At 48.2% G+C, this 25,322-nt stretch overlaps 2 long non-coding RNA genes and 1 pseudogene across 2 annotated transcripts; 1 reads left to right on the forward strand and 2 right to left on the reverse strand.

Moving 5' to 3' along the window:
- Window positions 1–230: 230 nt before the first annotated feature.
- LOC141577337 (U4 spliceosomal RNA) lies at window positions 231–363 on the forward strand (annotated as a pseudogene).
- Window positions 364–14,440: 14,077 nt separating this feature from the next.
- On the reverse strand, window positions 14,441–18,747 carry LOC141575422 (uncharacterized). The gene is made up of 2 exons (XR_012503004.1): window positions 18,491–18,747; window positions 14,441–14,593 (listed from the first exon to the last, which is right to left on the reverse strand). It is a non-coding gene; the product is annotated as an uncharacterized LOC141575422 (long non-coding RNA).
- A 5,141-nt stretch (window positions 18,748–23,888) lies between these two features.
- On the reverse strand, window positions 23,889–24,654 carry LOC141575425 (uncharacterized). Its single transcript, XR_012503006.1, has 3 exons — window positions 24,542–24,654; window positions 24,330–24,424; window positions 23,889–23,967 (listed from the first exon to the last, which is right to left on the reverse strand). It is a non-coding gene; the product is annotated as an uncharacterized LOC141575425 (long non-coding RNA).
- Between the last annotated feature and the right edge of the window lie 668 nt (window positions 24,655–25,322).

Here is a 25,322-nt window from a genome sequence, read left to right on the forward strand (position 1 = left end):
AGAACAAAAATTAAATATATTGAACTTCTACTAAATGCCATTCAATTTGCAAATTACCTTAATCCACAACAATGTTACAAAGATGTTATCTTCATTTAAAGGATGAAGACATTAAAATATTAATTTGTCCAAAGTAGTAGAGCTATGATGTGCCTTGGAGGCTGACTCCAAAGCCAATCACCCCTTCTATTATACCACCATTTACAGACTTTTAAAAACAGCAACACCTAAGCTTTGCACAGTGGCAGTATCATAGCCGGTGAGGTTTATCCAAGGCATGATTATTGCTAATTGAAAAACAGCAACACTTTCTTTCAATGCAATCTTACATAAAACATAATCTGAAATATATTTTAAATGAAGAACTGACAGAACTCTGTGACCAGTGAAAAGTGGAGTATCATGGAGAAAGAATAATTGAAGTTGACTCTAATGCTCAGAACACTCTAAAACTTAAGATCCATACAATTAATAAAAAATAAGAAGTTGGGTAAGGGAAGATAAGTTTATGGAAGAAAGTGATGTCAGCTTCATAAATGTGAAGTTTAGGGTCACACTCAAACAAAGTTGAGTTGGAACTCAGGAGACATTTTAAATTTGTCCATGAATTATCTCATTTCTGTGCTGTAGTCTATTTTTGCATTATTTATGGTAAAATGGGCCACTATATAATATAATTTCTTCTCAGTTGAAGTTTCACTAATTTTGAATATGCTAGCAAAAATAAAATAAAATGCACATGGTTGAGAGCACGATCCATAGCCCCCTTTCTTCCTCCCAGAGCTTGCTGGTCTCTCCTACCCAAGGCTGGGTCAGGGCTGGTCCACTGAGAGCTGCACAGTTTGAAGGCACTGGAGCAGCAGGCTTCAGGAGCTGAGACTTCCTGCATCCACCACCCTTGTGTGGGCTGAAGTTTATCCTGGGAGCCTGGAACTCTTTGCAGAGGGGGGCCAGTTTGTGTGCCAATCATTTGTGTTTTAGATTGTGCAGATGGATGACCAGAAGTATGTTGAGGTGAAGAATGGGGCAAACATTCAGCTATGACTTAGCTTATGAGCTGTTTGCCTTCATCAGAAAGATTATAAAATAAATCATTCCTACCATCTACCCATGAAAAAATGATGATACAGAAGGACTGCTTCCTCAAAATTGTTTGTTTTCTCCCTTGAGATGAGCTTGACTGGTGATACCATCATGTGACACATGTCCTGTCCTGTCTTTTTTCTTTTCTTTTCTTTCTTTCTTTTTTCTTGTTATAATCAGTTTACAATGTTGTGTCAATTTCCAGGGTAGAGCACAATTTTTCAGCTATACGTGAACATACATATATTCATTGCTTTTGTTGTTGTTGTTGTTGTTGTTCTATTTATTTATTTAGTGAGTTAGTTAGTTAGTTAGTTAGTTAGTTAGTTAGTTAGTTAGATACATGTCCTCAACTCTTCTTCAGATGAAAATAAACATACTTTACAGGTCTTTTTCCTCTTTTAATTGAAACCATTCTTCCACCACCATCCTTTGAGTCCCAGTCAAGCCAGATCCACGTCTTCACAAGCACCCCGGCCTCACTCTGCTCTTGGCAGTGGAATTCCAGATGGACGTCTCCCAGTCTCCCCAAAACACTCCGTCTGTGGCCTGAGGGCTACGTCTCCTCTTGTTCAAAGAATGTCAGAAACATTTCAAGATTCAGTTAAAATTCTACTGTTTTAAAAATCCTCCAGGGGCCAGTTATTCTGTTTTGAACTTGTGTACATAATTTCTTTCCTACTGGCCCCTTGGTTTGTTTGAATTTTGCCTCCGACCTGTTTCCTAGGGGCTGTGGAAGTTATTGATCATTCTGGTCATGCCAAGCTGCTTTCTCTCATCTCGCTAATGTGTCAATTTTCTGGCTCAAAAAATGAAACCAACATAAAATACTGTTTTCTTCTCTTCTATTAATTAATTTATTTCTCTTCAAATGATATCACATCCAAAGCTTCTACATTATGGTTAATATCTTCCACATGAAATAGATGATAGAGAAAAAAAGTGGAAAATAAAAAGGTAGTATGGTTTTAAAAAATTAAGTTTTAGAGACAAAGAGGAAAAGACAGGTAGAAAGAAGATGGAATAGCCTTAATACTTCCCTACAAAATGGCCTTAATAACAAATAGATCAAAGTAAGGCTAATAATAGCTACCCCAAAACAGAGGGGAAACAAAACCTAAAACTCAGTATTATTTTCGTATATAATCATTGTTATCATCAAGCCACAGTAGGGTGGGAAATAAAATCCAGAATTCCTTTAAGCAATTAGTAATATTTCCAATTAATACATATATAAAAATAATGGAAGTAGAAAATCTTTTTTGGCATATACCACTGTAATAACTTCTGCAGGAAAAAAACCATCAATGGATGCCAAAATTTGTGGCCAAAACTTCTGTATAATGGGAAGAAGGATATTTGCACATGTTTGTGTCTCCCCCCAAAATACTTTATAATTATAAATAGAAAAGCTAATTTTATAGTGAAAAAACCTACTGGATATAATTTTAGTCAAGTTTTCATTTAACACCACCAATAATGAGACATATTAATGTCATATACGCCTCAATATAAGGCACTGAGGAGGGCACAGAGCCATTTCTCTGGTGTTTTTGCAAAAAAAAAAAAAAGACAATTTAAACATAAAACTGAGGAAAAGTCAGACAAACCCAAATGAGGGAAAATAGACAAAATGGCCTTTCTTCTTCCAAAGTGTCAAGTTCGTGAAGGACAGGAGGGCTGGGAACCGCCACAGATTGGAGGACACGGAGGACAGCTGATGACTAAACCCAGTGTGTGTCCTGGACCAGAGAAGGGACACTGGTGGAATGAAGGGTGAAACTTGAATAAAGCCTGTAGGTTAGTTAGTGACGTCTTGTTACTGTTAACTTCCCAGGGCTTGATGACTGCACCATGACTTTATAAGACATTCGTCTTTGGAGGAGCTGGGTAAAGGCTATATGGACAATATTTGTAATATTTTACCCTTTTTGAAAGTCTAAAATTATTTCAAAGTAAAATTAAGGAGTGGAATATTGGAGAGTACAGGTGACCTCTAATTAAGAATGGAAGTTTAAAGATAAATTCAGGATCTCCAAATAAAACTTTCAGAAGTGGTCTCTTTCTTATTTTATTACTTACAAAGTAATAAAAGACTTGTCCAGTCAGCAAAGAATGAACTCTTTTGGTGTGTATTTAGCTAAAGAAGATTATATGGTTTATGGGGTGTCTCTGGAGCTGTAATGGTCTTGGATGACACTTGGTCAGCCTTCTATGTTTATTCTGAGGTTATTTTATTTTCTGCATCTAACACCAAATTAGAAGTCTAAAATTTCATTTTCATCCCAGAAGGAATGACACACTGATGTGCGACAACTCACCTGTCCTTTTAATCTCTTCCTAAACTAGAAATACACACAACATATACCCCAAACGTCCAGTTGCTTGGTATCCAAACTATATTATGAAAGGTGTGACCCTAGATTTTTTTTCACTCAGACTAACTCAAGAGGAAGATAACAGCCTATTTGTATTCAAAAGGACACTAAATATTTTTAAACTTTGGTAATTACTTCCAGAACCTAAAATTTAAATTGTGAAAAATCCTACAATGTAGATACAACCAATAGCTTAGCTTTTTATAAGTCATCTGTATCTAGGAAAACTCTCCAGGGTATTTCTTAAACCTGAGGTTTAAAATTTTATTTATTTACTTTTACAGTTTGAGCACTGTGATTCAGATTTCATAAGAGTGAGCACAAGGACCCTGCTGAGCCTCCCACCTGCAGGGCGGGTTTAGGATGGCCACGGTTGTCTGGCCATCCCTCCAGCAGGACGGGGCGTCTGTATGCCGTTTCTCCTCTCTTGCATTTGAAGGCTTGTCATGTCAGTTTCAAAGTCTGATTGCTAAGAGCCCGACAGTTTCCCCTTTTGCAAGGATCGCCCGCTCTGGGCGTCTAAGCCACCAGGTAGGAGAGCAGCTACCTGCCGGGGAGACTGTGTGGAGAAGCCCTGAGAATGCATGGGGAGGGACAGCACGCCCACTCAGCCAACCTTCGTATTGTGCCCACCAGAGTCTCGGGCACGTGGAAAAAGCCTTCTCAGACTAGGGACTGGCTGCTGCGAGCTGAATGCCACTGCGTGACCCCAGTCAAACCTAGGAGCAGAAGCATCACTCAGCTGAGTCCTAACTAAAGTCCTGACCCATAGATCCTGAACACAGAGAGGATTATTGCTTTGAGATGGTTTAACACGCAGCCATAGGTAACCAGAACATATGATGTAAGGAATGCTCTTTGCTGGGTGTGTTTAAGACTGCTCTTTCTGAACTAGTCTCACCTCACCTTTAGAATCTGAATCTCAAATACAAGTCTCAGTACACCCAGTTTAAGACAGAGAAAGCCAAACACTATATGACAAATACTACATGATATCACTTACATGTGGAATCTAAAAAATAATAGAAATGAAACTATATACAAAACAGAAAGAGACTCACATAGAAAACAGATTTATGGTTACCAAAAAGGGGGATGCAAATTAGGCATATGGGGTTAACAGACACAAACCACCAAACATAAAACGGATAAGCAATGAGAAATTACTGTGCAGCATGGGGAATTATACCCAATATCTTGTAATAACCCAGAATGAAATATAATCTGTAAGGAAAAAGCCCAGCAAACGGAATCACTATGCTGTATGCCTGAAACTAACACAATATTGTAAATCAACTCTACTTCAGTTTTAAAAAAAGAAATCATAATTTTCAGACTCCTTTGAAGGTCTCTGTATGTGGTCAAGTGACAAAAATTCCCCCAGAGATAGAAATGGAAACACCGTTTGCACACTCGGGAAAATGTCCTTAAACCATTTCTTCTCCCTTCTCCGGGAGGAGTGTGGATGGGATTATTGGTGTCGCAGCCTCGTCAGGAGTTCTGAAGAGGAGGACTTCACCCTCAAGGTGTGAGAACTTAGTGCTGCAAGGATCACGAAACTTGGCGAGTTCAAGAAGCTAGTGCAAGAAGGGAAGCTCGGTGCCCCAGAGAGCTCAATGTGTCTTCAGATGAGCGGCTGCGCCAACCGCGAATGGATGTCTGCGGAGAAGGCACAGGCGATATCCCCGAGCTGAGAGCATCACCCGATCCCGAATCCTCCTTTCTTTCCTCTGTTTTTTTTTTATTTCCCCCTTCCCCCCTGCCTCCCCCTCCCCACTTCTTTCCTCCCCTTCCCCCCTCTCGTCCACGAGGACTGGCTGTTGACCCTGCTCAGGCCTGGGTGCGGATGCGGGTGGGACTGCAGCCCCGCAGCGGCCCAGCGGTGCCCTCTGGCGAGACGGCTGCCTTGCGCTCTGTGAAAGGGTGGCCCCAGGCTCCACAGCCCAGCCACACGGTTCTCCCCATCACTGATGGAGATGAAGGAGAAAGATAGTGTCCTTTTCCTGTGGTTGTTAGCTGAGACCACCGCCCAGGGACACAAGAGGAGCTCCGCAAGCGAGGGTAGACTCCGATGGAAAGCCAGCTCCCAGCTGTCGGGGGCAGCGGGCAGCGAGCACCTGTGACAAGGAGAAGCCGAGGGACAGCTGGCCCAGGCTGCAGGTTGAGGTGACTGTTGAGAAAAGCATTCAGGTGCTGGATGGGGTGTCCGTGCCCACCCTGCCTTTGTGAGTGGACTGTGCTCTTCCTCAGCCTTCCTGCCCCCAAGGGTGTTGTTCAAAGCCGGAACCGCCTGAGGTGGGGGTGAGTGGGTTGTGCTACCTGTCAGCTTAACCGGAAGAGACAAAAGTTGAGGGTTCCCCCTCACCCTGCCCTTTTCAGGGAGTCGAACAGAAACTTTAGAGAGGACAATCTCTGTCCTCAAGAGATTCGGGGAAGCACCACTAAAGAGGTGGGGATGAGGCCCCCCTTCCTGATAACAAAGCTTCCTACTCCGCTACGTCCTTCTCGGGCAGCAAAGGAGAGGGGTCCTAAGCTTTTAGGTCACCCAGCGATCAGCTCCATACAGTTCTTGTCACCAAATTCCGTTCGGGACTGTGGAAGGACAGTCTCATTTTCTCCCAGCAATGGAAAAGCAGGCCTTGCTGCCGCTGCCGCCTCCAGTTTGAGACCCTTGACTTCCTGGCAGCTGCGACCCATCATTGATCATTTCTCTCTGCACCAGCCAACCCCTGGTACCAGGTGTTTTGAGTGCTTGGGAAGTTAGGAGTGTTCAGGGACACACAGCAGTGACTAGCACGTGGGCTCTGTAAGTGAGCTTTTTGGGTTCTGTTCTTAGTTCTTCACAGGTGTGTTAACTTAGCAGGTGGCTTAACCTCTGTGTCTATTTCTTTATCCCTGCTTGTTGGGGGTGGATAAATGATAGTCTCTGAATCTCAGGTTTGTTCTGAGGATTAAATGAGCCAATCTATGAAAGATTTAGCAGTTCCTGGCACGTAGTAAACAATGGTCACTCAAACATTAGTAACCTTAGGAGCTTGGTTATTGAGACAAGAGTCGTTACAGCAAAAAGTCATGGTGTAACACTTCTATGTATAATTCCATTTTAGATTACTTTCAATGCTTAGTTTTAGAGACATTAAGGTATGGCTGTACTTTAAAAAGTTAGGTTTATTTCTGAAAGTTTTTAATGCCTTTTTATGAAGTCAGTGGATGGGGGAGCATTTCAAAGCAATGAAATTACCTGGGTAATAAACAGGACAAAAATATTAGTGTTTCTATTATGCTAGGCATCTTCTACTTCACTCTTAAGATCGGCATTATGGTGAAGAAGAATTTGCACTGCCTGGCTATAAAATAAATTGTAAGGAATGGTCATCTAAGAGGTTTGTAGTTAGTTCTGCTTTTGCAGTGTCTGATTTTAATTTTTTCTCATTCTAGGCTTTTGGTTACTCCCCTTCCACCCTATCCCTTAATTTTATTTTTTGAAAGAGTCTGCATTTCAAGCTGCTAGGGCAAAGAGTGTGATTACAGAAGGAAAGACTCCTCATCCAGGTACCTTGCTCTCTAGCTGTCACTAGGAAAGCCAGAGTCAGGATCTAACATGTGGAGCCCGTGCTCACTCTGCAGCCAAATCATAAAGCTTAAATCAAAAGTAGCTATGTTTAGGCAGACCCTAAGTCTGAACGCCTAAACTTACAAAGCCAGCATTCTTTAGAGGTCCTAAAACTTGCATTACCTTTCCATTTAATTATGCTTTTTAAAAGCTATTCTATGAGGAATAAACCTATTAAAATGAGAGATTATGTTTTCATTAGGTCTTTGTTAAGCCTTCAGTAAAAAAATAATGGGATGCAGAGTAATCAGTAAAATATATACAGTACTTTTAATGAGTCTTATTCTGTATACTGTAAATATTTACGTACTTTTAAGTCCAGAGAAGTAGTAACTAACTTTCAGTTTATAGTTTATTTTTCAATGTTAACACACAGTATTTGGGATACAGCAGAATTCTGTGTCTTGCAAAACCTTGAACTGTGTTTGTGTGTTTTTGACATAGCTCATCAAACAGTCTCTAGCCCTGAAAGCAGCTTTCAGATGTATAATGGTGTCAACAACGAGTGTGTCTAATGACAGCAGGCAGCAGAAAGCTAAAAGAGATTCCGGGATACTGTATCCATGAAAGGAGTTGGTAAATTTTAGCCCCATCCTAGTTTTGTAAATAGAGATGCATTGGGACACCCCTGTGCCCATTCTTTACCGTATTGCCTGTGGCTGCTGCCACAGCTACAAAACTGAGTGGTTGCAATACAGACCGTGTGGCCCCATAGAGTAAAAAATATTTACCGTGTGATCCTTTAGGGAAAAGTTTGCCAGCCCCTGCCATGGGACCTCGAAGTCCCTTCCTTAAAAATACACTTATGATCTCTTCATTATTTCTTAGTCCAATGGTTCCAAAACTGTCTTCTGCAGAATATTAATATTGTCTAAGTTAATAAGTGTTGTGGGAAAAAGATCCATGCTAACAGTAATTTTTCCTTTGTATTTTAAAATAAAATTTAAGACTACCAAACTCATTGCTATGGCTTTTATTTTTATGTGGTAACCTACCTTTAAGAAAAGGTGTCCCATGCCTGAGAGCACCAGGATGTCGAGTGAGAGATCACCTGATACATGAGCGTGCGATGCTCCACCTGCGCCTTGATGCCCAGGCAGCACTTAACACAGTCACTGATGAGATGCTTGGCATCATCTCTTTGATGATGGCTCATCTTCTGTGTCCTGACTTATAATTTCAACACATTTGAGATACTCAATGTTTATTCTAAATTAACCATGTTTTGTACCACAAACACATTGCCTGTGGATCTGTTGCTGAAACAAGGAAGACTTAAACAAGAAGTAGAATCTTTTTTGTTATCAAATTGTGTCTGAATCAAGTGATCAAAAGGTCAGAATATTACAAAGTAAAGATGAGCACTTGCAGCCTTCCGTTTCTAGAAATTCAGGAAGTGAGTTTTCCAGGGTCAAGTTTATGTCCAATTCCAACAAAATAACAACATTTAGTAAGAAACCACTAAGAAGAAAATATGAGGAAAGTTATTTGTTTTTTGGATTTACTTCCTTTGGAAATAGATTTGCACCTCATGCTCAGTGTGTGTTATGTAAGAAAATTTTATTGAAAAGCTCTTTGGCCCCTAGTAAGTTTTGAAGACATTTGGAAACTAAACATGCTGCATATAAAGACAAAGACATTATCTTTTTCAAGCAACATCTTGATTCACATGAAAACAATAAACACCCAGCACCTAAAATTGTCAACACAGTTCATGGAAGCGCTAGAGAAGCATCATGCAGTGTAAGTTACAATGCAGCCCTGAGTGGAGGCTCATACATCAGAGAATTGCTCACCAAGCCTTGTGCAAAAGACGTTGTGATGTGGATGTGTGACTAACAGTATTGTAAAAACAAATAGACGCAGTGCAGTTGTCAGTATGGCTGCTGGTCGAATTAATGCTCTAGCTGCTGCCACTGAAGAAGGGCCTGTTTGTAGACGGGAAACTTGTGGCAGGTTCTCACTGCAGCTTCCAGATCCAGCCGACGTCTCAGGACTCGCTGTGCTGCTCGTGTTTGCTTGTTGCAGGTTTAACAAGTCCACTGAGGACAACCTGCTCTTACGTGAATCTTTGCAAAGAATGCCGTTGGAGAGGACATTTTCAACTGCATCCACAGCTTTATGCAAAACTGTGAAATTGAATGGGGAAAATGTGCTGGTGTTTGTAGTGATGCTTCTAGGGGGGTGGACCGGAAAATTGCTGGGACTGTCACCTGGATAAAATATGTGGCTCCCGAAAGCACCAGGAGTCACTGCCTATTACATAGACATGCACTTGCAGTTAAAATAATGCCTACATCTCTGGAAAACATGCTCGATCAGGCAGTCCAAATCATCAATTATATTGAAGCTTGGCTACATCAGCCCAGACTACTAAAAATTTTATGTGAAGAATTGGGTGCCCAGCACACAGCACTTCTAAATACAGAGGTGAGGCGGCTTTCCCGACGTAAAGATCTTGTAAGACTTTTTGAGCTTCGTTGTGAACGATTGGTTTTCATGGATTCTGCTTTTTGAAGATCTGATTGTTTAACAAATTCATCGTGGCTGCTAAGACTTGTATATCTTGCAGATATTTTTACTAAATTAAATGAGTTTAATCTGTCAATGCAAGGGGAAAATGTGACAGTTTTTACAGTATTTGATAAAATGTCATCAAAAGAAAACTTTGTTTTCCTACACTCAGTGACTTGACTGAAATTAATCCTATGGTTGATGGAGATACTTTCAGGGCCGCTGTGCAGCACCGCAGGGGTTTGCATTCTACTCTGTTAATATTTTCCTGTAACAAAAGGTAATAATGCTTGGGTTAGAAATTTATTTACAGTAACCTAACCCAACCTCATTAGTGTCATGGGACTATGAGAGCCTGATTGATTTAACATCTGATTCCCAGGTGAAGCAAAATTTCACTGAACTTTCATGAAATGATTTTTGGAGCAGCCTGAGTCAGGAGTAGACAAGCGTTGCAAGGCGTGCAGGTTGTGTACTGCTTCGTTTACTACCATGCACCTGTGTGAAGCAGGATTTTCCTATTATGCTGGAAAAAAACAACTAGATGTGGATCTGACTTAGCAATACCACACCTAACATTAAGCAGGTATGTGACAAAAAGACACAGAAGCACTGTTCTCATTAAAATCGGAGGGTTCTGCATGCCTCTTGATAACCAAATATAAGATGCAAATTTAAAATGATTTACTTCAAAAAAAGGAAGCTAGTGCATTTATTTTTCATGAGTGAAAGCATATGATGTGGTATATTACTTTGCAGGTTTTGGTATCTGAGGCTGACTCACCAAAGCAGTGGGTAATTCAGTAAAGCAGGAACATGGGGAGGCAATCATTTATTTCAAAGAACATTAAGGTAGGAACATCACATGACTGGGCTTCAAGATGCTCACATTCACTTGTCACACCAGGGAATCCTTCATGTGTCCACTTCCATCATTAGCCAAGATCCAGGGGGTTCATGATGCACCCCAGTGTGTGTGTGTGTCACCTCTCAGCCATTTAACTTGCCTAATTGTCATGTTTTCTATTCAAAAAATAAATAAATTTCAGTACATAAAAATGAAGAGGAGCATAACAAATGATAATATATCCAACCTGACCAAAGAAACAAAAAGTACAAATGGAACAGACACACAGTGTGTACCTCTTCCCAACTGCCAGCTTGTGTCACCTGGTGGCCCCACATGGAGCATCCCCTACAAGGCACTCTACTGGGAGGGTGTGTGTGTGTTTACGCACGTGTGTCAGTGTGGGGTGGCACGTAGACCAGAGAGGTCCAGCAGTCATTCAGAAAGCACACAGCTGACCCAGGCAGGGGCCAAGCTTTAGACCTTCCTGGCTGAGCCTGTGCCCAGGGAGGTCTGCAACTCACACTGGCTAGGGGAGGCTGGGTCACACATGTCCCTCCATCCCCAGCCCAGCTGGAAGCCAGAAAGAGGCCCAGGTCAGCCTGTGGCCCATTTTTAACCCTGCCCCACCCTGGCCTGTCCAAATGCCACAGGGCCACGTCACACATCTGGCTGACAAGCGTTCCTTGGGCTAGAGCAGCTATCCCCTCTTTTCCACATTCGCCCCTTGCCTGGTGCCCCTCTGTAGCTGCCCTCCCGCTCCTCCAGCCTCTCAGCACCATCTCGCCTCCTCCTCCCCATAGTGTCTCAGCGTTTTCTTGCCTTTGGTGAGATGGGGCCATTTCTCTCAAGGGTCGTTTTAAATGTTCAGGTTTTTAAATATTTATTTTATTGACGTATAGTCAGTTTACAATGTTGTGTCAAATTCTGGTGTACAGCACAATGCCTCAGTCATACATGGACATACGAATATTCATTTCATGTCCTTTCTCACCATGAGCTACTACAAGATACTGACTATGTTTCCCTGTGCTGTGTAGTATAAACTTGTTGCTCTATTTTATATTTACCAGTCACTAACTGCAAATCTCAAACTCCCACTTTATCCCTTCCCACCCTGTTCCCCTCTGGTAACCATAAGTTTGTTTTCTATGTCTGTTTAATTTTACATTCCACATGAGTGCTGTCATATTGTGTTTTTCTTTCTTTCTGGCTTACTTCACTTAGAATGACGTTTTCCAGGGCCATCCATGTTGCTGCAAATGGCATGATATTATTTTTTTGGCTGAGTAGTATTCCATTGTATACATGACACGGCTTCTGTATCCAGTCATCTGTTGGTGGACATTTAAGCTGTCTCCATGTCTTGGCTATTGTAAATAGTGCTATGAACATTGGGGTGCAGGTGTCTTTCTGTATTAAGGCTCCCTTTGGACATATGCCCAGGAGTGGGGTTATTGTATCATATAGTAAGTGTATTTTTAGTTTTTTGAGGAATCTCCATACCATTTTCCATAACTGCTGGACCAAACTGCATTCCCACCAGCAGTGCACAAGGGTTCAGTTTTCCACACCCTCTCCAGCATTTCCCGTTTGAATATTCATGTTTTAATTATTTTATTGCAGCAGCGACATGTAGGATAATGAAAAAGTGGCATCCTGGCGGCTGGGGGATGAGCCTGTGTGTGTGTCCCCATGCATGTGTGTGTGTTCCTGTATGTGTGTGCATGTCCCTGTGTGTGCATGTGTGCTCTCCATGTGCCTGCATGGGGGTGGGGAGTGGGGCTGGAGCCTGCGTGTGTGACTGAGTGACATCTCAGGCACGTGGGCCTGGAGGGGTGTGCGAGGCTGTGATGCTGGGCTGAGAGGCTGTGACCTGACCAAGGCCACACAGCCCGTCTTGGGGCTCAGGGCCCCACCCTTGCTTCCAGGCCTGCCACCAATCAGCTGGGGTGTTCCCTGCCGTGACACAGGGCTTGAAGTCCTGACCCTAAGGGCCCCACAACTTCCCTCAGGAGGAGGGGTCGCTGGGGCAGGAGGAGGCTGGGCTTGGCATGGGGAGGGGGGAGCAGGGAATCCAAGGGGGCGAACATGGCCCTGGAGTTTGGGTGTGACCAGCAGCAGTGAGGTGAGGGGAGTAAGAAGGGCCTCCTCACCAGGACTGAGTTTGTCATCCCGGCCAGGGGAGCTGCTCTTCTGCACAAGGACCAATTTAGAAAAATGTGGAAAACCAAGTTTCAGGCTCCATGGTAAATAAGTCCCATTCCAGACGGAAATAGCAGGATGTGACCCCATAAAAAGTGGTGAGCGCACATGAGCCATCGCCCCGCCCAGAAAGGAATTCCCCCGAGAGCCAGAGCTCACCCCACACCCAACCAGGGCCCTGGTAGGCCTGGAGTGATGGCCCTGCTGGGGTCCCACTTCCCAGGAAAATGGGGAGAAGGTCCGCTGGTCATACAGTCGAGGCCCAAGGAGGGGAAGAGACCTGCCCAGGTCACCCAGCACAGGAGGGCAGTCGGGTGGGACCCAGGCCTTCGGGCTTGTCACAGCCCCCCTTCTTAGGACAGGGGCACAGGCCTGCCTGGGAAATAAGCATCGGGAAAGTGAATAACCCTGCAGACAGGGCCAAGTTGGCTGGCTGGCCGAGCCTCAGTTTCCCTTCTGTGGAACGGGGGATGGGACGGTGCCTGATCACAGGGTCTCTGTGAAGCTAGAGATGGTGCTGCTGTGGTGCTGGGGAGAGCCCTCCTGGTCCTCCTTACCTGGGAAGTGGCCGGAGGGCCCTGGGGGCGGCTGTCAGCCCCGTCCTGAGGGCCGATGGCTCCTGTCTAGCTGGGCGGGCTGCTGGTCCCTGCGGCCCTGACGGTGGCAGCTGCACGGCTTGGTGAAGGATGGGCCAACTCCCCTTCCCAGTCACCCTGGCCCATTGTCCCCCACCATGCACCCTGGGCTGGCTCCCTCTTTCCTTCCTGCCTCCTCTTGTCTCTGCTTCCCCCTACCCGGTGTCCCTCTTTTGTCACCTCCTGTCCCTCTCTAGGACTTGACCCCCACCTTTCTCTCACTCACACACTGTCTCTCCATGCGTGTCTTTCTCTATCTCTCCCCCAGGCCCTCAGGCCCTGAGCTCAGGTCTAGCCCTGTCCAGGGCCACAGGGCCACATCTCTCCCAGCCCTCCCACCCTCACAGTGATGTTCCAGCCCCAGCTCTGCTCACAGTGGAGGCCGGTTACAGAGCTGCTCCTGCTGGCATTTACTGCTGCATCGCTGTTCCCCCCACTTCCCAGGCAGCGCAGCAGTCTCACCTTGACCTGTTTGTGGCCCAGCCTGGACCCCAGAGCTGCTGCAGGGCTGGCTGCCTCCCCCACCTGGAAGGAGGGAGGGCCCCGTGGGCTCCAGGGACAGCTGGCGCAGAGTAGAGTGGACTCTTTTTATACCCAACACCTTCTCCCTGGCAGTGGTGGCGTCCCACCCACTGACCCTGCCCCGCCCACCTCAGAGTCAGGCGGCTGTGGGAGGATGAGGGGTGCTCACGGGGCTCACTGAGAGCACTGCCGCCCTCAGCCCGCCTCAGGGCCTGCCTGGAGCCGGGGCTGCCGGGCAGCTGACATGGGGCGGGGGCATGGGCCTGGTCAGTGCAGGGCCTCTCGCTGGACGCCCATGGCCCCCTCCTGCACCTCATCCGTTCCTCACCATGAGACACGGCCACTTCATTCTGGTCATCTAGCTCACGACCGGACACCCCTGTGACTGACAGGCCCCACATGCCCAGTGAGTGTTTACAGACTGAAGCAGCACAGCCATCACTAGATCTAGATACAGGCTGTACCCACCACCCAGGAGGAGCCCCGGGGCCCCTGCGGTCACTGCTGCCCTGAAGGGGTAATCTTGCGTCTGCCCTGTCATCTTAGTTCCTGCTGGTTTGTGAGTTGTGTGCCCGTAAATCACTGCATGCCCTCAAGAGGGTGTGACCACTGGTCCTCCAGGAAGCAGACACTGACACAGAGAGAACTGTGACAATTTCATTAGGGGTGACAATAGGAGAGAACAGCAGAGGGGGCAGGTTGGAGCAGGGAAACATTCGGCCATAATGCACCTCTGACATCTTCTCTAAACACATCATTGCCACAGCTGAGGGGCCCCTTCAGTTGGCAGACTGTGCTGTAAGGCAAAAAGAGTTATTTATTTTAATAGGATCTTATTTTTTCCCAATTTTGTCTTCTCTAATGTATGTAAGGCCTCTGACGGACACTGTAGTCTGTGTGTGCATCTCCGTGTCTATACAGAATGAAAATAGTTTTCACATCTCAGACACAGATGTCAAAATGTGCACATTCTCATTATTATATTTCCTTCTTTAACTAGTAAGACCTAATATTTAATAGAAGAAAGGGACCTTTCGCCTTATCTTTAAAGCAGAGAGTGGTAAGCTCTGGGCCTGAGCTCTTATATCTTCAGTTTAATTTAATGTACTTCCTGAGGTCTCTTTTGATGATACTGTGTGCAGACACTTTCTTTTAAACTATGAGAATGCTGAGTGAGAAATATGTCCCAGTCATTTTGCAAAACAATATGTGTGCTTGACCCAACCCTCCTCACAATGACGTCAGGGAACAGCGTTACCCCCCGGCTCACAGACAACAACGCTGAGACCCTGTGGGGGCCCCACTGAGTCTTGGTGTTAGGGGATGAACTGCAAGAACTCAAAGAATCAGAAATTGGATCTTGTGACATAAATGTGGAGATGCCAAGCTGACAGTGGGCGTGGTGATGAGGGAGCAGGGGTGTGGGGACAGGGGTACTACAGGGGGTCTCCTGATCACCCCTGACTTCCTCCAAAGAACCTGCCTCATGCTGAAGGGCAAGGCACCTGCTCAGCTGATCTAAATCCTGCCTGCACTTTTCAAATCAAAAGAAAACTTCAGCCACACAAATACCCTGAAAAAAACAAGCTAAACTTCAGTTTCTCTGATATCCACAGATTTCATCCAGACCCAGAACTTTCAGAAACCCAAGAGAACAATTATCTTTATATGAGGTTGTGAACTGAGGGCTTTCTGGAGGCAGTGGGTTCTGAAGGGGATACGTGCATGGCTGCACTGAGTCCCCTGCACACACACGTGGCTCTGAGTGGACCACACGCTGCATTCACACGGCCTACCTGAACTGCCCACCCTGCCGGGAGTGACCTTCCAGCTCCATCTGAGTGAACCCAACAAACGCCCACTGGGCAGCCCCTCAATTTCTTTCTTCCCCTCCACACCCTCCTATTCACTCCTGTGTGGCTCACGTGTCCTTCTTCTGCACTCTGAGGCCCTGCACGGGCACATCTGCTATGGTGACAAGCTGTCTGCTGTGAATGTCTCTCTCCCTCACTCACTCCCTCACCCCTCGAGGCAACCCCGTGAGCCCCTGAAGTTAGGGGTGTGCTTCACCCCTCACAGAGCACATCACATGGTCCATGCAAGAGGCACATCGGCCAAACTGGGACTTCAAATTCACTTGATATTCTGTCAAAAGTCTCTTCTGTTCTATACAAGAGACGCCTGCTTCCCAGGTCAGGACGGGGAAATGACACAGTCCATCAGATGTGTGTGCTGGGAAGCTAGACAGACGTCACAATGTCCCAAGTCAGATTTCCTCAGGCATCGCAAGGCCCTGGAGTGCCATCTCCCCTTCTGCAAAGACTCGACAAGGGAGCAGAAGCACATGTTCTCATCTTAACGAGTGCTGTAACTGGTGGGGGGGGTGGCGGTGGCTGAGACCGCATAGGCCACAAGGGAGGTGGGGGTGGCGGTGACGAATAGCCTCTGAGAAGTGACACTGGGTGTCCCATCGGGCGAGGCACACCAAGTGGTCCTGGACAAGTACTGGGACCTCTGGAATCCACAGTGACTTGCAGAAGAGAGAGCTGTGTTGGATGACAGACAAAAGGAACAACACCTACAGAACCTGAAACCCAATGCAGCAGCTGTCAGCACCGGGCACCCTCCCCTCCACCGGGTGCCCAGACAGCAGCACAGGGCCACACACTCGACCTTGGGGATAAAACACTGTTGCCACACGACACCGCCAGTGTCTGCAAGTGGAGGAAGGCGAGAGTCCTGCCTGAGACGATGTACAGAGGTTCCAGCAAATTGATAAACTAGGGCCTCCCAAACAGGAAGCCTCTCTGTGCAGGACAACCCACCCTGACACCTTCCCCAGCTCCACAGAAGCATGGTCTGCATGAACCAGAAACACAGAGAAAGAAAGGAACTGAAGGCCTGGTTTCCCACACATAGAATGAGAGCCGCACCTGGGTACTTGCTCTGTCTGCAGGACCCTGCCAGACCCTCTCTACTCCCTGCTCACAAAGGGCCCTCCTCCGCCAGCAGGAGCTGCCCCTGGGCGCAATGAGCTCTGAGGAGCTGGGCACCCCGCAGTCCTGTGGGGGAGCTGGCAATGTGCTTCTGAGGGGACAAGGCTGTCCTCAGAAGGGAGTCGGGCTCCACTACAATCATCCTTATTCTCAGGGATGTCTGGATTTTAAGTTCACTAGGAAAATCACACTACATTTGTCCTATGGGAAAGGGAAGGGGGAAGTTTCAATCCTGCAAATAACACGAATGGGATTTTAGCGCATGTGGAAAATCCCATGGTGTGTGATGAGAAAGAGAAGCAGCTCTGACAGCTTCCAGGGCAGAATCGACCCAGCGCGGGATGCAGAACATGATGCCAGGACTTTGGTGCGAATTGGTCCTGCAGGGAAGGAGGCATTTTCACTGCGGGCTCTTTCCATTCCATCCTCTATTCCCTACTACAAATGCACCATCTCTGAGAGTCAGACTTTTCTGCCCAAAAGTACAACTGATGGCAGAGGGGAAGGCACCTTTACCTCCCCAGAAAAGACAGTGACGGGCTGTGATATTCACCACACACAGGAAGACTCAAAAGTTGCACAAACCACACGGTGTAAGGATGGAGGGGTGGCTTTGCTCAGTTATCAGTTACGAGTAATTGAATGGGCATTCTACAAAGGAGAATCCCCCAGCCTGAGCAAGGAAACCATTCAAAGAATGACAACAGGAACCAGTCTCAGTGACCCAGGAGCAATCCCAAGTGAAGGAGGTAAAAAGGAGTCAGCCGAGCCAGGAGAAGTCAGTATGGAGCAAGGGCTCACCATTCTTATGCTATTTTAAGAAACAAACAGTCAAAGCTGAGGTTCTCAGCCCTCATGTACTCCATTGCTGATGGCTTCTGCAAGCAAGACTCAGGTGACTGGCTGAGAGGAAAAGCCAATGGACCCTGGGCAAAAGTTTCAATTTGAAAAAAAAATGAGATGCCAGACACGAAACAGAACATAAAGTCTGCAGACAGGGCAGAAGAGGCTGCTGCTACAAAAAAAAAAAAAAAAAAAAAAAAAAAAGAATATATATCCCAGAAAGACTTCCACCGAAAATGACATCCCAATTTAACTGGGCTTCCGTGGTCGCCTAAGGCAGGCAGGAGCTACCGGGGAACACTGGAGATGTAGAGGTTCTGCATCAGAAAAAAACTAAAGAAAGGATGCAGGATTAGGCATTTCTGAGTATAAATTATCAAAAGAAACAAAACTATGAGCCCTGTTTACCCGTATGACACTCGGTCTCATATCACACAGACTAGGAGACAGGACTCAGGACCCTTGACTGAAGAAACAACAGGCCCCGGGTTCGGGTGTTTCTTCCATAACCGATCATCGGCTGTGGAAGGTCAGGGCTCCACTCGCTGCAGACAGTGACAGGGGCGGGCTTCTCCTCCAGGGAGCCAGGAACGTGGTCTCTGTTGAAGACCCGTGTGCAGAACCGACACGTCTGCCCTCCGTCAGAGGACCCTCTTTCCCTCCACAAGAGACACCTCCCTCCCCAGGGCAGGACGGGGAAGACGCGGCCCATCAAGTGCGTCTGCTAAGGGACCAGAGGGACACGGCCGTGAGCCCGGTCAGGGCGGCCCGTGCACGGGGAAGCACTGGAGAGCGATCTGCCCTTCTTCTGCAGTGACTCAAGGAAGAAACAGAGGACTATGCTTTCCTCTTACCGAGCGGAGCAGCTGGCGGTGGGGGGCGAGGCTGCACAGGGCTCAAGGGGGGCCCAGGTGCAGGTGGCCCGCTGGACGACGACGGGCCGCTCTCGGGGCAGGCCACGCGGGCTGGTCCTCGGAAAGGTTGGGGCCCTCCGGCCCACGGGGTGGCCTGCGGGACAGAAGGGAGAGCTGGGTTGGATGACAGACAAAAGCACCAACACCGACAAAAGCCGAAACCCAACGCAGCAGCTGTCGGCACCGGGCACCCTCCCCTCCACCGGGTGCCCAGAGAGCAGCACGGTGCCACACGCTCCGCCCAGCCCTCTGGGGCCTGCCTGCAGCCTGGGCCGCACCGGAGGACACGGGGATAGGACCCTGACGCCGCACGTCGCCGCCGCTGTCTCCAAGTGGAGGAAGCCAAGGGTCCTCCTGCCCGAGAGGCTGCACACAGAGCTTCCAGCACACGGGCAAGCTAGCGCCTTCCCAAGAGCCAGCCGCTCTGCTCTGGGCGGGCGGGACGGCCCTCCCCACCACCTTCCCCAGCTCCACGCAAGCTTGCCCGGCGCAGACCAGGAACACGGAGACGGGACGGGCGTGAAGAGCTCATTCTCCACCGGGGTCGCCGCTCTGCCTGCAGGGCTCTGCCTGCAGGGCCCTGTCAGGCCCTGCCTGCCCCCTCCTCACAAAGGGCCACTCCTCCGCCCCGCAGGGGCTGCCCCTGTGCGCTAAGAGCCCTGGGGAGATGGGCATCCCGGAGTCCTGCGGCGGAGCTGCCCAAGGGCTCCTGAGGGGACAAGGCTGTCCTCAGAAGGGAGTCAGGCTCCGCTACAATCCTCCCTACCTTCAGGGACGTCTGGATTTTACGTTCGCTACAGAACGCACCCTACCCGCGTCCAAGGGAGACTGACGTGGGGAGTCTCAATCCCACACCTGACACCAAAGGGACTGTCCTAGCTCGTGCGCAACGTCCCACGGTGTGCGATGAGGCCGAAGAGCAGCTCTGACAGCTTCCAGGGCAGGCCCGACCCGGCGCAGGGTGGGGAACACAATGTAGGCACTCTGGTGCGCATCGGAATTCCCCCGCAGGGGAGGAGGCAATTTCACGGCGGGCTCTTTCCCTTCCAGCCTCTACTCCCTGCTACAAATGCACCACCTCGGAGAGTCAGGCTTTTCTGCCCAGAGTACAACTGGAGGCAGCGGCCAAGACACACTTACCTCCCGAGAACAGACAGTGACGGGCTGTGATTTCAGTTACCAGGATCTGAATGGACATTCTAAACAGGAGTGTCACCTGGCCTGAGCCGGGAAACCAGTCAGAAGAGTGACGACACAGAAATCCGTCTCAGTGACCCAGGAGCAACCCCAGGTGCAGGAGGACAGGAAGGAGTCAGCCGAGCCGGGAGAAGTCAGTGTGGAGCGCGGGCTCACCCTCCTCACGCTGCTTCGAGAAACCCGCAGTCAAAGTCTGCGGGCCCCGGCTTCTAAGCACTCCCTCATGGCTCCTGCAGGCACCAGCCAAGGCGACCGGCTCCCGGGAGAAACAGCCCACTAACCCTGGGCAAGAGTTGGAGTCTGAAAGGCAGCGACACGCCACGCCAGACCCGTCACAGAACACACAGTCTGGAGACGAGGCCAGAAACGGCTGCCGGGAAAACAGGAAGATCACCTTTCCCAGAACGACGTCCAACAGAGCACGACCACCTCACTTACCTGGGCCTCCGGGGTCGCCGCAGGCGGCAGGGAGCTGCCGGGCCGCACCGGAGCCGCGCCAGGTCCCGCGTCGGCTAAAAACCACAGAAAAGGATGGAGGATTAGGCTTTCCTGCGAAGACACTGCTGAAGCAAAACGAAACCTTTGTGCCTTCCTTCCTTACCCGTATCACACTCGTTTATTGGAGGACCTGGATACTGACCCCAGGAACTCCTGCACGCTAAGCATACATTCTGTCTACTGCTGAGCTATATGTACCCTTCTCCCCAGAGCACACTTGTTTCTAGGCACAGAGAAAAACAAATGCCATCCACGTTCACTAACTTACCCAGTGTATAAGCTCTGTTGGCTCCACCAACAGAGGTCCGTGTGTTATGATCTCTTAGCTCCCCTGGAGCAAATTCCACCGTCCCAGTAACGTATTCTGGTTTTCCTTTGTTTTTCTTTCTTTTGTTTTTCTTTTTGCATTCTGGGTTCTTAATTTCGGGCTCAGTCGCCCCTTCCTAGGAACACAAAACAACGTAAAACAAGAACCGAACTTCAGAAACCATCAAGTTCATACACTAGGTCATTCAGTCAGTCAGTCAGTCAGGAAGACAACAGTTATTTACTGTATCTATCAGATCATAAGCCCTATCCTGGGAGAAGCTGGCAGTACAAGTAAAAGGCAGATTCCTCTCTCTGTTCTGCCAGAGGCACAGGATCCATGAAAACAAATCAGCACAGGAAAGTCTCAAAAGCTCTACAACTGAGGTGAACGGGTACAGTAACGCCACAAAGGACAGGAGAGTCTGCTGCACGTGGACAGCTCAGGGAATGCTGGGAACACCGCACTGTTTCGTAAAAGAGAGATCCAGTGCAGACGGGGGATGTGGAGGGGCTTTGGGGAAGGGCAGCCTGAGTGAAAGGAGCAGGTGGGAAAGAGCGCAAGGCATTAAGGAAACTAGAACACTGTTACTGGCGGTGGAATGGGAAGACAAAACATGCTGCCTTCAAAATGAAACATCACTTAATTTCAAGTGAGGACGGCTAAAACAAGAACCAACTCCAAGATACACCTAACTTTCCCAGGGATGAATTTCTTTTCCATATCCTCTAATAAACTGTAACAGAAAGACCCTGAAAAAAAGAATTCACATACAGACACTGGTTTCACTAGGTGAGTCTGGAAAATTAACACAAGTGCATTATCCAGTCCTACGGCATTAAGCACAGAATCACATCCTAAATTGTAAGTTAAAAGTATAAGTCCAAAGTTCTCATCAGCAGGTGCAAACGTGAAAATGCACACTCACACCAACCCCCGGCTTATGTCTCAGAATCCCCTGGTACTTACATAGTCACACAAGGACATTAACAACAAGAGACAGTACCTCATCCCAGGAAGATCCTCTTCCTTTCTCTTCTGCAACGTGGCGCACTGTCATACCATCTGTAAAATGTAGTTACATGTACGTTAATGAGAATAATCACGAATGTAAATTAGAACCACCATGTGCGTCTATCTCCGTTTGTGGATTTGTGAAAATAAAAGTGGCAGAAAATTATTTCAAGGAGTTAGAGCATTTAAAAAAATAAGTGCTTAAGTCACGGTTGGGATATATTTCAAACCAAGTAGTAAGAGGAAAACACGTAAAAAGAATGGATATCGAAGTTGTGTTTGCGCACTATGTATTTCTAACATTTGAAGTTTGCTCTTGTTTTTGTTTTTCCTTTTCTTCTTCTTTTAAGTGGAGGTACTGGGAATGAGCACACGGAATTCTGCATGCTAAGCAAGCGTTCTATTTACCACTAACCTATATCCTTCCCCAAGTCAACTAGCTTCTCGGCAGAGATAAAATAAATTACAAAAAACGTTCACCGTTCACTACCTTACAAAACATGTTAGTTTGCTCAAGCACAAAAGATCTTTGTGGCTTTCTTCCCCGTATCACACTAAGCCTCACATCAGACAGAATGGGAGACAGGTCTCAGGACCCTGAGGGAGAGACCGCAGGCCCCGGGTTCGGGTGTTTCTTCCATAACCGATCATCGGCTGTGGAAGGTCAGGGCTCCACTCGCTGCAGACAGTGACAGGGGCGGGCTTCTCCTCCAGGGAGCCCGGAACGTGGTCTCTGTTGAAGGCCCGTGTGCAGAACCGACACGTCTGCCCTCCGTCAGAGGACCCTCTTTCCCTCCACAAGAGACACCTCCCTCCCCAGGGCAGGACGGGGAAGACGCGGCCCATCAAGTGCGTCTGCTAAGGGACCAGAGGGACACGGCCGGCCGTGAGCACGGTCAGGGCGGCCCGTGCACGGGGAAGCACTGGAGAGCGATCTGCCCTTCTTCTGCAGTGACTCAAGGAAGAAACAGAGGACTATGCTTTCCTCTTACCGAGCGGAGCAGCTGGCGGTGGGGGGCGAGGCTGCACAGGGCTCAAGGGGGGCCCAGGTGCAGGTGGCCCGCTGGACGACGACGGGCCGCTCTCGGGGCAGGCCACGCGGGCTGGTCCTCGGAAAGGTTGGGGCCCTCCGGCCCACGGGGTGGCCTGCGGGACAGAAGGGAGAGCTGGGTTGGATGACAGACAAAAGCGCCAACACTGACAAACCTGTAACCCAGCGCAGCAGTCTTCGTCACCTATCACCCTCCCCTGCACTGGGTGCCCAGTTGGCAGCTATGCGTCATGCCCTTCATCAACCCTGGGGCCTGCCTGCAGCCTGGGCTGTACAGGAGGCCTTCGGGATAAAACTCTGTTGCCACACGTCACTGTGATGACAGGGCATACTTATCCCGGAATACCCAATCCATCGGCAAGGCCAAGAAAAATTTGTTCAAAAGGGAAATGGTAGTTCTAGAGATTATTTCAATACAAAATGACCACTGGAACACAGCTGAAATAAATTACTTACCTGGGTTTCCTCTGCCTCCTGAGCCGGAATTGTGGTGCCATTCCTAACAGGGGCGCCACCCCGCCCTGAATCTGTAAAGGGAGAGCAGAGCTGAAGGCGGATTATATCTGACCGAGGCCTTGCGGGGGAAGCACGAGCCGAGCCCTCCCTGCCCTCCTCCAGGAGCTCTCACTCCCGCCCGCGCCCCGGGCTCTTCACAGAAGCCGCAGGTCTCCCTCCCGCCTCAGGTGACCCCGAGGACGAGGGGAGACTGGACCCCTGTCCCATGACGAGGACACCACAGTGCCTTTATTCAGGTGTTTTCGTAGCTAATCACCCTGGATTGGGGCTCAGTGCTCAGATCCCTGGCAACCAACACTGACACTCGGGACTCACAGCACACTTCAGGGCAAATCAGTCTGTATACAGATTTTACATTAAAGTAAGAAGGGTCTTTCATAGGAAGAGTATCAACAAGCCCTGACTGTGAGCTCCACCTCTTCCTCCTCAGCCTGTTGGTAAACTGTTATAAGCCTTCTCTCTGACAGCGCATGTCTTGTATAAGTGACCAGATGTCACATAAACATTTATGAAAGAAGTGGCCTCAATGACTCATGTTGTAATAAGCGGCAAAAGAATGGTGAGTTACATGGAGTAGCTGCTGGGAGACTTTAGAGTTACACGTTAACTCTGGGAGAGGGAGGCTACGTAGTCATGTCACTTACTAACTGGCTACTCTAAGTCACTGTGCAAGCTTTTTATAAGAACGAAGGGACCTGAAAATTAGTGAAGAAATGCCTGCTGCCTTAAAGCAGATCTTGAATAGAATATTTATCCACCAAGGCAAATGAAGAAAAATGTTTTTCTCGTTATGACATACTGCCTTCATTCTAAAACGTCATCCATGTTATTTTCCTGAAATGAGAAGAAAATTCAGCCTTCAAAACCGTGTCCAGGCGGGAAGAGAGGGCTGACTCTCATGTCTTCTAGCGCACAGAAACCAGCCATGCCAGCCACGCCAGCCAACCAAGAGACTGGGGGGCGGCCCGCAGTCCCTGGAGGGGCTCGAGCTCCACTGCTCACAGGGGACAGAGCCCTGCTGGCTGGTGGCATGTAAAGAAAACAGCATCTTGTCACCCAGCTGTGAACCTGTTCCCCACAGTAAGTGTGTGGTGTGGTGTCCAGGAAACCCGACAACTACCCATGGGGACAAGCAGCCCACTGGGCGGCTCCTGCTGCAGAAATGGAGCTGCCACACTTCACATTGTGCTCCTTACCTCTCAGGGGAGGGTGCAGCCTGTACGGTCCTCCTGGGGTGGGCTCCTGCCTCATGTATTCCTCTGCCTGCCTCCGTCTGCAGATTGCATCCAATCTTAAAGATAAAGAATGACTTCAATACAAATTACACCACGAATTCCTCTACTAGGCACAAAACAACCAGTCCTTAAAAATCTCAAAACACCCGTAAAAATGTGTCAAAATTCTGTACCTCTGTTTCAGGTGGGCAACTTCCCTTCTCAGCTCAGAGGAGTTTTCCCTTCTCAGGTCAGAATTTACCCTTCTCAGGTCAGAGTTTTCACTTCTCAATTCAGAGATTTCCCTCTCCAGCTCCTGAGACCTGAGCTGTGGGAGAAAAACATCCACATTCAGTTGTGGCCGACTGTGCACAAAGGTAAGGAAGGAAACAAATTCTTACCGAGCTGTCTTGGGCCTTCTTCTCAGCAAGAGTGACCTGAAAAATTCAACACATCAAGAAACACCCCATGGCAAGGGGTTCTCAGGGCCAAAATAACTGTCTGCATTAGGTGCTGAGGACTCGGTGTGTCAGGAGGAAGGCAGGTTACCTGGTGTCTCCAAGTGACCTCTGCTTCCCGCATTTGCCCATGACATTCTTCAAGTCTTATCCTATGAGTTACAAATTGTTGCATCAGAGAAGACACAATGCTGGGTATGCTGTTAAATAACCTGCCCCAGTCCACGTTATCTGCACTGCACCCTCACACACATCATCTCACCGCTCAAGACACACTGCACACGGCTGCAGAAGCACAGCAGGTGCAAAGCTGTCGCTGCAGCCACTCCTTCAGTCACTGTTACTGAACGCCTGCCCGGTTCTGCGCTGACACATTTCCCCCTCCCGTTCTCAGCATTTCCTTCACATGTCCTGTGCTGAGCATCTTTCATCACAAAGCTTGATTCTTCCTTTCCTTACATCCTGACCCTACTTCTTACACCTGGGTCTCCCCAGCAGCACGGGAATGTGTATTGGT

This window comes from Camelus bactrianus, chromosome 3 (assembly GCF_048773025.1).
Source record: "Camelus bactrianus isolate YW-2024 breed Bactrian camel chromosome 3, ASM4877302v1, whole genome shotgun sequence".
NCBI lineage: Eukaryota > Metazoa > Chordata > Mammalia > Artiodactyla > Camelidae > Camelus > Camelus bactrianus.